The 11,553-nt window shown below is 51.0% G+C and overlaps 1 protein-coding gene across 1 annotated transcript in view; it reads right to left on the reverse strand.

Annotated features, from left to right (window-relative positions):
• Positions 1 to 782: 782 nt before the first annotated feature.
• The window catches only part of LOC116936967 (uncharacterized), a 34,702-nt gene continuing 23,931 nt past the window's right edge, over positions 783 to 11,553 (reverse strand). Inside the window, exon 8 of the mRNA XM_076063615.1 lies at positions 783 to 4,209. The gene's annotated coding sequence lies outside the window, so the exon portion shown is untranslated. The remainder of the gene's footprint in view (positions 4,210 to 11,553) is intronic.

The following is an 11,553-nucleotide window of genomic DNA, read 5'->3' on the forward strand; positions in this document are numbered from 1 at the left end:
TCTCTCTCCCCGTGTCTCTCTCTCCCCGTGTCTCTCTCTTCCCGTGTCTCTCTCTCCCCGTGTCTCTCTCTCCCCGTGTCTCTCTCTCCCCGTGTCTCTCTCTCCCTGTGTCTCTCTCCCTGTGTCTCTGTGTCTCTCCATGTGTCTCTCTCCCCGTGTCTGTCTACATCATGTACTCCCTGTGTCTGTCTACATCATGTACTCCCTGTGTCTCTCTCCCCGTGTCTCTGTGTCTCTGTCTGTGTCTACATCATGTACTCCCTGTGTCTCAGTGTCTCTGTGTCTCTGTCTGTGTCTACATCATGTAGTCCCTGTGTCTCAGTGTCTCTGTGTCTGTGTCTGTCTACATCATGTACTCCCTGTGTCTCAGTGTCTCTGTGTCTCTGTGTCTCTGTCTGTGTCTACATCATGTACTCCCTGTGTCTCAGTGTCTCTGTGTCTCTCTCCCCGTGTCTGTCTACATCATGTACTCCCCGTGTCTGTCTACATCATGTACTCCCCGTGTCTGTCTACATCATGTACTCCCCGTGTCTGTCTACATCATGTACTCCCTGTGTCTCTGTGTCTCTGTGTCTCTCTCCCCGTGTCTGTCTACATCATGTACTCCCCGTGTCTGTCTACATCATGTACTCCCCGTGTCTGTCTACATCATGTACTCCCTGTGTCTCAGTGTCTCTGTGTCTCCGTGTCTGTCCACATCATGTACTCGCAGTGTCTCTGTGTCTCTGTGTCTCTTTCCCCGTGTCTCTGTGTCTCCGTGTCTGTCTACATCATGTACTCCCTCGTGTCTCTCTGTGTCTCTGTCTCTCCCTGTGTCTCTGTGTCTCTGTGTCTCTCTCCCCGTGTCTGTGTCTCTGTGTCTGTCTACATCATGTACTCCCTGTGTCTGTCTACATCATGTACTCCCTGTGTCTGTCTACATCATGTACTCCCTGTGTCTCTCTGTGTCTCTGTCTCTCCCTGTGTCTCTGTGTCTCTGTGTCTCTCTGTGTCTCTGTGTCTGTCTACATCATGTACTCCCTGTGTCTCTCTCCCTCTGTCTCTGTGTCTCTGTGTCTGTCTACATCATGTACTCCCTGTGTCTCTCTCCCTCTGTCTCTGTGTCTCTGTGTCTCTGTGTCTGTCTACATCATGTACTCCCTGTGTCTCTCTCCCCGTGTCTCTGTGTCTGTCTACATCATGTACTCCCAGTGTCTCTCTGTGTCTCTCTCCCTGTGTCTCTGTGTCTCTGTGTCTGTCTACATCATGTACTCCCTGTGTCTCTGTGTCTCTGTGTCTGTCTACATCATGTACTCTCTGTGTCTCTGTGTCTCTGTGTCTCTGTGTCTGTCTACATCATGTACTCCCAGTGTCTGTGTCTACATCATGTACTCCCTGTGTCTCTGTGTCTCTGTGTCTGTGTCTCTGTGTCTCTGTCTGTGTCCCTGTGTCTGTCTACATCATGTACTCCCTCGCGTCTCCGTCCGTGTCTCTATCCCCCGTCTCTGTGTCTCTGTGTCTCTGTGTCTGTCTACATCATGTACTCCCTGTGTCTCTGTGTCCCCGTGTCTGTCTACATCATGTACTCCCTGTGTCTCTGTGTCTGTGTCTCTGTGTCTCAGTGTCTCTGTGTCTCTGTGTCTGTCTACATCATGTACTCCCCGTGTCTGTCTACATCATGTACTCCCTGTGTCTCTCTCCCCGTGTCTGTCTACATCATGTACTCCCTGTGTCTCTCTCCCCGTGTCTGTCTACATCATGTACTCCCTGTGTCTCTCTCCCCGTGTCTGTCTACATCATGTACTCCCTGTGTCTCTCTCCCCGTGTCTGTCTACATCATGTACTCCCTGTGTCTCTCTCCCTGTGTCTGTCTACATCATGTACTCCCTGTGTCTCTCTCCCTCTGTGTCTGTGTCTCTGTGTCTCTGTGTCTGTCTACATCATGTACTCCCTCGCGTCTCCGTCCGTGTCTCTGTGTCTGTGTCTCTGTGTCTCTGTCTCTCCCTGTGTCTCTGTGTCTCTGTGTCTGTGTCTCTGTGTCTCTGTGTCTGTCTACATCATGTACTCCCTGTGTCTCTCTCCCCGTGTCTGTCTACATCATGTACTCCCTGTGTCTCTCTCCCTGTGTCTCTCTCCCCGTGTCTGTCTACATCATGTACTCCCTGTGTCTCTGTGTCTCTGTGTCTGTGTCTCTGTGTCTCTGTGTCTGTCTACATCATGTACTCCCTGTGTCTCTCTCCCCGTGTCTGTCTACATCATGTACTCCCTGTGTCTCTCTCCCTGTGTCTCTCTCCCCGTGTCTGTCTACATCATGTACTCCCTGTGTCTCTCTCCCCGTGTCTGTCTACATCATGTACTCCCTGTGTCTCTCTCCCCGTGTCTGTCTACATCATGTACTCCCTGTGTCTCTCTCCCCGTGTCTGTCTACATCATGTACTCCCTGTGTCTCTCTCCCTGTGTCTGTCTACATCATGTACTCCCTGTGTCTCTCTCCCTGTGTCTCTCTCCCCGTGTCTGTCTACATCATGTACTCCCTGTGTCTCTCTCCCCGTGTCTGTCTACATCATGTACTCCCTGTGTCTCTCTCCCCGTGTCTGTCTACATCATGTACTCCCTGTGTCTCTCTCCCCGTGTCTGTCTACATCATGTACTCCCTCGCGTCTCCGTCCGTGTCTCTGTGTCTGTGTCTCTGTGTCTCTGTCTCTCCCTGTGTCTCTGTGTCTCTGTGTCTCTGTGTCTGTGTCTCTGTGTCTCTGTGTCTGTCTACATCATGTACTCCCTGTGTCTCTCTCCCCGTGTCTGTCTACATCATGTACTCCCTGTGTCTCTCTCCCTGTGTCTCTCTCCCCGTGTCTGTCTACATCATGTACTCCCTGTGTCTCTGTGTCTCTGTGTCTGTGTCTCTGTGTCTCTGTGTCTGTCTACATCATGTACTCCCTGTGTCTCTCTCCCCGTGTCTGTCTACATCATGTACTCCCTGTGTCTCTCTCCCTGTGTCTCTCTCCCCGTGTCTGTCTACATCATGTACTCCCTGTGTCTCTGTGTCTCTGTGTCTCTGTGTCTGTCTACATCATGTACTCCCCGTGTCTGTCTACATCATGTACTCCCTGTGTCTCTGTGTCTCTGTGTGTCTGTGTCTCTGTGTCTGTCTACATCATGTACTCCCTGTGTCTCTGTGTCTGTGTCTCTGTGTCTCAGTGTCTCTGTGTCTCTGTGTCTGTCTACATCATGTACTCCCTGTGTCTCTGTGTCTGTCTACATCATGTACTCCCTGTGTCTCTGTGTCTGTCTACATCATGTACTCCCTCGCGTCTCCGTCCGTGTCTCTGTGTCTGTCCACATCATGTACTCCCTGTGTTTCTGTGTCTCTGTGTCTGTGTCTCTGTGTCTCTGTGTCTGTCCACATCATGTACTCCCTGTGTCTCTGTGTCTCTGTGTCTGTGTCTGTCTGTGTCTCTGTGTCTGTCTACATCATGTACTCCCTGTGTCTCTGTGTCTCTCTGTGTCTCTGTGTCTGTCTACATCATGTACTCCCTGTGTCTCTGTGTCTCTCTGTGTCTCTGTGTCTGTCTACATCATGTACTCCCTGTGTCTCTGTGTCTCTGTGTCTGTCTACATCATGTACTCCCTGTGTCTCTGTGTCTCTCTGTGTCTCTGTGTCTGTCTACATCATGTACTCCCTGTGTCTCTGTGTCTGTGTCTCTGTGTCTCTGTGTCTGTCTACATCATGTACTCCCTGTGTCTCTCTCCCTCTGTCTCAGTGTCTCTGTGTCTCTGTGTCTGTCTACATCATGTACTCCCTGTGTCTCTCTCCCTCTGTCTCAGTGTCTCTGTGTCTCTGTGTCTGTCTACATCATGTACTCCCTGTGTCTCTCTCCCTCTGTCTCAGTGTCTCTGTGTCTCTGTGTCTGTCTACATCATGTACTCCCTCGCGTCTCCGTCCGTGTCTCTGTGTCTGTGTCTCTGTCTCTCCCTGTGTCTCTGTGTCTCTGTGTCTGTCTGTGTCCCTGTGTCTGTCTACATCATGTACTCCCTCGCGTCTCCGTCCGTGTCTCTGTGTCTGTGTCTCTGTCTCTCCCTGTGTCTCTGTGTCTCTGTGTCTGTGTGTCCCTGTGTCTGTCTACATCATGTACTCCCTCGCGTCTCCGTCCGTGTCTCTCTCCCCCGTGAGGTTCTCGGACTCTGGGAAGTCGTCACCACCACGAAGACCCTCATGGGTGACGTACGTACCTACACACAGAGACACACACACAGTTACACACACACAGAGACACACACACACAGTGAGACACACGTACATTCACACGGAGACACACACACACAGTGTCACACACACACACAGAGAGAGACACACACAGAGACACACACGGTGAGACACACACACAGTGAGACACACACACAGTGAGATACACACACACACACAGTGACACAGTGACACACAGTGACACACACACAGTGACACACACACACGTAGTGACACACACACAGTGACACACACAGTGACACACACACAGTGACACACACACACGTAGTGACACACACACAGTGACACACACAGTGACACACACAGTGACACACACACACACACAGTGACACAGTGACACACAGTGACACACACACACACACAGTGACACAGTGACACACAGTGACACACACACACAGTGACACACACACACGTAGTGACACACACACAGTGAGACACACACACAGAGACACACACACACGGTGAGACACACACACAGTGACACACACACAGAGACACACACACAGTGACACACACACAGTGACACAGTGACACACAGTGACACACACACACACACAGTGAGACACACACACAGAGACACACACACAGAGAGACACACACACACGGTGAGACACACACACAGTGACACACACAGTGACACACACAGTGAGACACACACAGTGAGACACACACACACAGTGAGACACACACACACAGTGTCACACACACACACAGTGTCACACACACAGTGTCACACACACAGTGAGAGAGTGACACACACACACACAGTGACACAGTGACACACAGTGACACACACACACACAGTGACACAGTGACACACACACACACACAGTGACACACACACACGTAGTGACACACACAGTGACACACACAGTGAGACACACACAGTGAGACACACACACAGTGAGACACACACACAGAGACACACACACACGTAGTGACACACACAGTGACACACACACAGAGACACACACACACGGTGAGACACACACACACACACAGTGACACACACACAGAGACACACACACACAGTGACACACACACAGAGACACACACACACGGTGAGACACACACACACACAGTGACACACACACAGAGACACACACACACAGTGACACACACACAGAGACACACACACACGGTGAGACACACACACACAGTGAGACACACACACAGAGACACACACACACGGTGAGACACACACACACAGTGACACACACACAGAGACACACACACACGGTGAGACACACACACACAGTGAGACACACACAGAGACACACACACACGGTGAGACACACACATACAGTGAGACACACACACAGAGACACACACACACGGTGAGACACACACACACAGTGACACACACACAGAGACACACACACACGGTGAGACACACACACACAGTGACACACACACAGAGACACACACACACGGTGAGACACACACACACAGTGACACACACACAGAGACACACACACACGGTGAGACACACACACACAGTGACACACACACAGAGACACACACACACGGTGAGACACACACACACAGTGACACACACACAGAGACACACACACACGGTGAGACACACACACACACAGTGACACACACGTAGTGAGATACACACAGAGAGAGAGACACACAGTGTCACACACAGTGAGAGAGATACACACACACACAGTGAGATACACGTACCTACACACGGAGAGAGATACACACAGTGTGAGACACACAGAGAGATACACACACCACACACACACAGAGACACACACAGAGACACAGAGAGAGAGATACACACAGTGACACACACAGAGAGATAGTGAGACACACACACAGTGACACACACACAGTGAGATAGTGAGACACACACACACAGAGACACACACACAGTGAGATACACGTACCTACACACAGAGAGAGAGAGACACACACACAGTGAGATACACGTACCTACACACAGAGAGAGAGACACACACACAGTGAGATACACGTACCTACACACAGAGAGAGAGAGAGAGACACACACACACACGGAGTGACACACACGTACGTACCTACACACAGAGAGAGAGATACACACAGTGTGAGACACACAGAGAGATACACACACCACACACAAAAGACAAAGATCCCCCATATAGCCTGTAACAGACTGTAGGGGCAAGTGCTGTTAGCGAGCACCTATGAAGGCCGGAACGGTACACGAGGGGGTGGGTGGCCAGCACCACGCCCGACCGCCTTTGTCTCCCTAGTGGCGATGTTTACACACCGCACCAGGTACTCATTTGAGGCTGAGTCGACCTAGGGGAGGCCCGGGACCGGTTCAGATAATCGTCACTGGTGTTGGCCGTGAGAGGGAATCGAACCCGGGTCGCCAGGTTCATAGCGCAGCGTAGCGCTAACCGCTACACACACAGAGACACACACACACAGAGACACACACAGAGACACAGAGAGAGATACACACAGTGACACACACAGAGAGATAGTGAGACACACACACAGTGACACACACACAGTGAGATAGTGAGACACACACACACAGAGAGACACACAGTGAGATACACGTACCTACACACGGAGAGAGAGATACACACACACACACGGAGTGACACACACGTACGTACCTACACACGGAGAGAGAGATACACACAGTGTGAGACACACAGAGAGATACACACACCACACACACACACAGAGACACACACAGAGACACAGAGAGAGAGATACACACAGTGACACACACAGAGAGATAGTGAGACACACACACAGTGACACACACACAGTGAGATAGTGAGACACACACACACAGAGACACACACACAGTGAGATACACGTACCTACACACAGAGAGAGAGAGACACACACACAGTGAGATACACGTACCTACACACAGAGAGAGAGACACACACACACAGTGAGATACACGTACCTACACACAGAGAGAGTGACACACAGAGTGAGATACACGTACCTACACACAGTGAGAGAGAGACACACACACAGTGAGATACACGTACCTACACACAGAGAGAGAGAGACACACACACAGTGAGATACACGTACCTACACACAGTGAGAGAGAGACACACACACAGTGAGATACATGTACCTACACACAGAGAGAGAGTGACACACACACAGTGAGATACACGTACCTACACACAGAGAGAGAGACACACACACACACAGTGAGATACACGTACCTACACACAGTGAGAGTGACACACAGAGTGAGATACACGTACCTACACACAGTGAGAGTGACACACAGAGTGAGATACACGTACCTACACACACACACAGTTACACACACACGGAGTGACACACACGTACGTACCTACACACAGTGTGACACACACACAGAGAGAGAGTGACACACACACGGAGTGAGACACACACAGAGACACACACACAGTGAGACACACAGTGAGATAGTGAGACACACAGTGAGATAGTGAGACACACAGTGAGATAGTGAGACACACAGAGAGATAGTGAGACACACAGTGAGACACACACACAGAGACACACACACACAGTGAGACACACAGTGAGACACACAGTGAGACACACACACAGAGACACACAGTGAGACACACAGTGAGACACACAGTGAGACACACAGTGAGAGACACACACACACAGTGAGACACACAGTGAGACACACAGTGAAACACACAGTGAGACACACAGTGAGACACACACAGAGAGACACACACACACAGTGAGACACACACACAGAGACACACACACAGTGAGACACACGTACGTGTGTCTGTGTGTGTCTCTGTGTGTGTCTCTGTGTGTGTCTGTGTGTGTCTCTGTGTGTCTCTGTGTGTGTCTCTGTGTGTGTCTGTGTGTGTCTCTGTGTGTCTCTGTGAGTGTCTCTGTGAGTGTCTCTGTGTGTGTCTCTGTGTGTGTCTCTGTGTGTGTCTCTGTGTGTGTCTCTGTGTGTGTCTCTGTGTGTGTCTCTGTGTGTCTCTGTTTGTGTCTCTGTGTGTCTATGTGAGTGTCTCTGTGAGTGTCTCTGTGAGTGTCTCTGTGTGTGTCTCTCTGTGAGTCTCTGTGAGTGTCTCTGTGTGTGTCTCTGTGAGTGTCTGTGTGTCTCTGTGTGTGTCTGTGTGTGTCTCTGTGTGTCTCTGTGTGTGTCTCTGTGTGTCTCTGTGAGTGTCTCTGTGTGTCTTTGTGTGTGTCTCTGTGTGTGTCTCTGTGTGTGTCTGTGTGTGTCTCTGTGTGTGTGTGTCTCTGTGTGTGTCTCTGTGTGTGTCTCTGTGTGTCTCTGTGTGTGTCTCTCTGTGTGAGTCTCTGTGTGTCTCTGTGTGTGTCTCTGTGTGTCTCTGTGTGTGTCTGTGTGTCTCTGTGTGTCTCTGTGTGTCTGTGTGTGTCTGCGTGTGTGTCTCTGTGTGTCTCTGTGTGTCTCTGTGTGTGTCTGTGTGTCTCTGTGTGTCTCTGTGTGTCTGTGTGTGTCTGCGTGTGTGTCTCTGTGTGTGTCTCTGTGTCTCTGTGTGTGTCTGTGTGTCTCTGTGTGTCTCTGTGTGTCTGCGTGTGTGTCTCTGTGTGTCTCTGTGTGTCTCTGTGTGTGTCTGTGTGTCTCTGTGTGTCTCTGTGTGTCTGTGTGTGTCTGCGTGTGTGTCTCTGTGTGTGTCTCTGTGTCTCTGTGTCTCTGTGTGTGTCTCTGTGAGTGTCTCTGTGTGTGTCTCTGTGTGTGTCTCCGTGTGTCTTTGTGAGTGTCTCTGTGTGTGTCTCTGTGTGTGTCTCTGTGAGTGTCTCTGTGAGTGTCTCTGTGAGTGTCTCTGTGTGTGTCTCTGTCTCTGTGAGTATCTCTGTGTGCCTCTCTGTGTGCCACTGTGTGTCTCTGTGTGTCTCTGTGTGTCTCTGTGTGTCTCTGTGTGTGTCTCTGTGTGTCTCTGTGTGTGTCTCTGTGTGTGTCTCTGTGTGTGTCTCTGTGTGTCTCTGTGAGTGTCTCTGTGTGTCTCTGTGAGTGTCTCTGTGTGTCTCTGTGTGTCTCTGTGTGTCTCTGTGTGTCTCTGAGTCTCTGTGTGTGTCTCTGTGAGTGTCTGTGTGTGTCTCTGTGTGTCTCTGTGTCTCTTTGTGAGTGTCTCTGTGTGTGTCTCTGTGTGTCTCTGTGTGTCTGTGTGTCTCTGTGTGTCTCTGTGTGTCTGTGAGTCTCTGTGAGTCTCTGTGTGTGTGTGTCTCTGTGTGTCTCTCTGTGTGTCTCTGTGTCTCTGTGTGTCTCTGTGTGTCTCCGTGTGTGTCTCTGTGTGTGTCTGAGTGTCTCTGTGAGTGTCTCTGTGTGTGTGTCTCTGTGTGTGTCTCTGTGTGTCTCTGTGTGTCTGTGTGTGTGTCTGTGTGTGTCTCTGTGTGTGTGTCTCTGTGTGTGTCTGTGTGTGTCTCTGTGTGTGTGTCTCTGTGTGTGTCTCTGTGTGTCTCTGTGTGTCTGTGTGTGTGTCTCTGTGTGTGTCTGTGTGTGTGTCTGTGTGTGTGTCTGTGTGTGTCTCTGTGTGTGTGTCTCTGTGTGTCTCTGTGTGTCTCTGTGTGTCTCCGTGTCTCTGTGTCTCACCCTTACGCCCAGCGGCTAGATGTCTCCCCAGGAGGACGAGGAGACAGAGCAACACAAAGACCACCACAGCGGTGACGCCGGCGATGAGTGGAGTGTCTCTGTGTGTGTCTGTCTGTGTGTCTGTGTGTCTCTGTGTGTCTGTGTGAGTGTGTCTGTGTCTCTCTGTGTGTCTCTGTGTCTCTGTGAGTCTCTGTGAGTCTCTGTGTGTGTCTGTGTGTGTCTCTGTGTGTGTCTGTGTGTGTCTCTGTGTGTGTCTGTGTGTGTGAGTCTCTGTGGGTCTCTGTGAGTCTCTGTGTGTCTCTGTGTGTGTCTGTGTGTCTGTGTGTGTGTGTGTGTCTGTGTGAGTCTCTGTGTGTCTCTGTGAGTGTCTGTGTGTGTCTCTGTGAGTCTCTGTGAGTCTCTGTGTGAGTCTCTGTGTGTGTCTCTGTGTGTCTCTGTGTGTCTCTGTGTGTGTGAGTCTCTGTGGGTCTCTGTGTGTGTGTGTCTCTGTGTGTCTCTGTGTGTGTCTCTGTGTGTCTCTCTCTCTGTGTCTCACCCTTACGCCCAGCGGCTAGATGTCTCCCCAGGAGGACGAGGAGACAGAGCAACACAAAGACCACCACAGCGGTGACGCCCGCGATGAGTGGAGTGTCTCTGTGTGTGTGTCTGTGTGTGTCTGTGTGTCTGTGTGTGTCTCTGTGTGTGTCTGTGTGTCTGTGTGTGTCTGTGTGTGTGTGTGTGTCTGTGAGTGTCTGTGTGTGTGTGTCTGTGTGTCTGTGTGTGTCTGTGTGTGTCTGTGTGTGTCTGTGTGTGTGTGTGTGTGTGTCTGTGTGTGTCTGTGTGTGTGTCTGTGTGTCTGTGTGTGTCTGTGTGTGTCTGTGTGTGTCTGTGTGTCTCTGTGAGTGTGTGTGTGTCTCTGTGTGTCTGTGTGAGTCTCTGTGGGTCTCTGTGTGTGTCTGTGTGTCTCTGTGTGTGTCTGTGTGTGTCTCTGTGTGTCTGTGAGTGTCTCTGTGAGTCTCTGTGTGTCTCTGTGAGTCTCTGTGTGTCTCTGTGAGTCTCTGTGAGTCTCTGTGTGTCTCTGTGAGTCTCTGTGTGTCTCTGTCTGTGTGTGAGTCTCTGTGGGTCTCTGTGTGTGTGTGTGTCTCTGTGTGTCTCTGTGAGTCTCTGTGAGTCTCTGTGTGTCTCTGTGAGTCTCTGTGTGTCTCTGTGAGTCTCTGTGAGTCTCTGTGTGTCTCTGTGAGTCTCTGTGTGTCTCTGTGAGTCTCTGTGAGTCTCTGTGTGTCTCTCTGTGTGTCTCTGGGTGTCTCTGTGTGTCTCTGTGTCTCTGTGTCTCCGTGTCTCCGTGTCTCACCCTTACGCCCAGCGGCTAGATGTCTCCCCAGGAGGACGAGGAGACAAAGCAGCACAAAGACCACCACAGCGGTGACGCCGGCGATGAGTGGAGTGTCTCTGTGTGTGTCTGTGTGTGTGTGTGTGTCTGTGTGTGTCTCTGTGTGTGTGTGTGTCTCTGTGTGTCTGTGTGTGTCTCTGTGTGTGTGTCTCTGTGTGTGTCTCTGTGTGTGTGTCTGTGTGTCTCTGTGAGTCTCTGTGAGTCTCTGTGTGTGTGTGTCTCTGTGTGTCTCTCTGTGTCTCTCTGTGAGTCTCTGTGTGTCTCTCTGTGTGTGTCTCTCTGTGTGTGTCTCTGTGTCTCACCCTTACGCCCAGCGGCTAGATGTCTCCCCAGGAGGACGAGGAGACAGAGCAACACAAAGACCACCACAGCGGTGACGCC

Source organism: Petromyzon marinus, unplaced genomic scaffold (assembly GCF_048934315.1).
Source record: "Petromyzon marinus isolate PM22_M1 ecotype Great Lakes invasive population unplaced genomic scaffold, UKy_Petmar_22M1.pri1.0 PM_Scaffold_164, whole genome shotgun sequence".
NCBI lineage: Eukaryota > Metazoa > Chordata > Hyperoartia > Petromyzontiformes > Petromyzontidae > Petromyzon > Petromyzon marinus.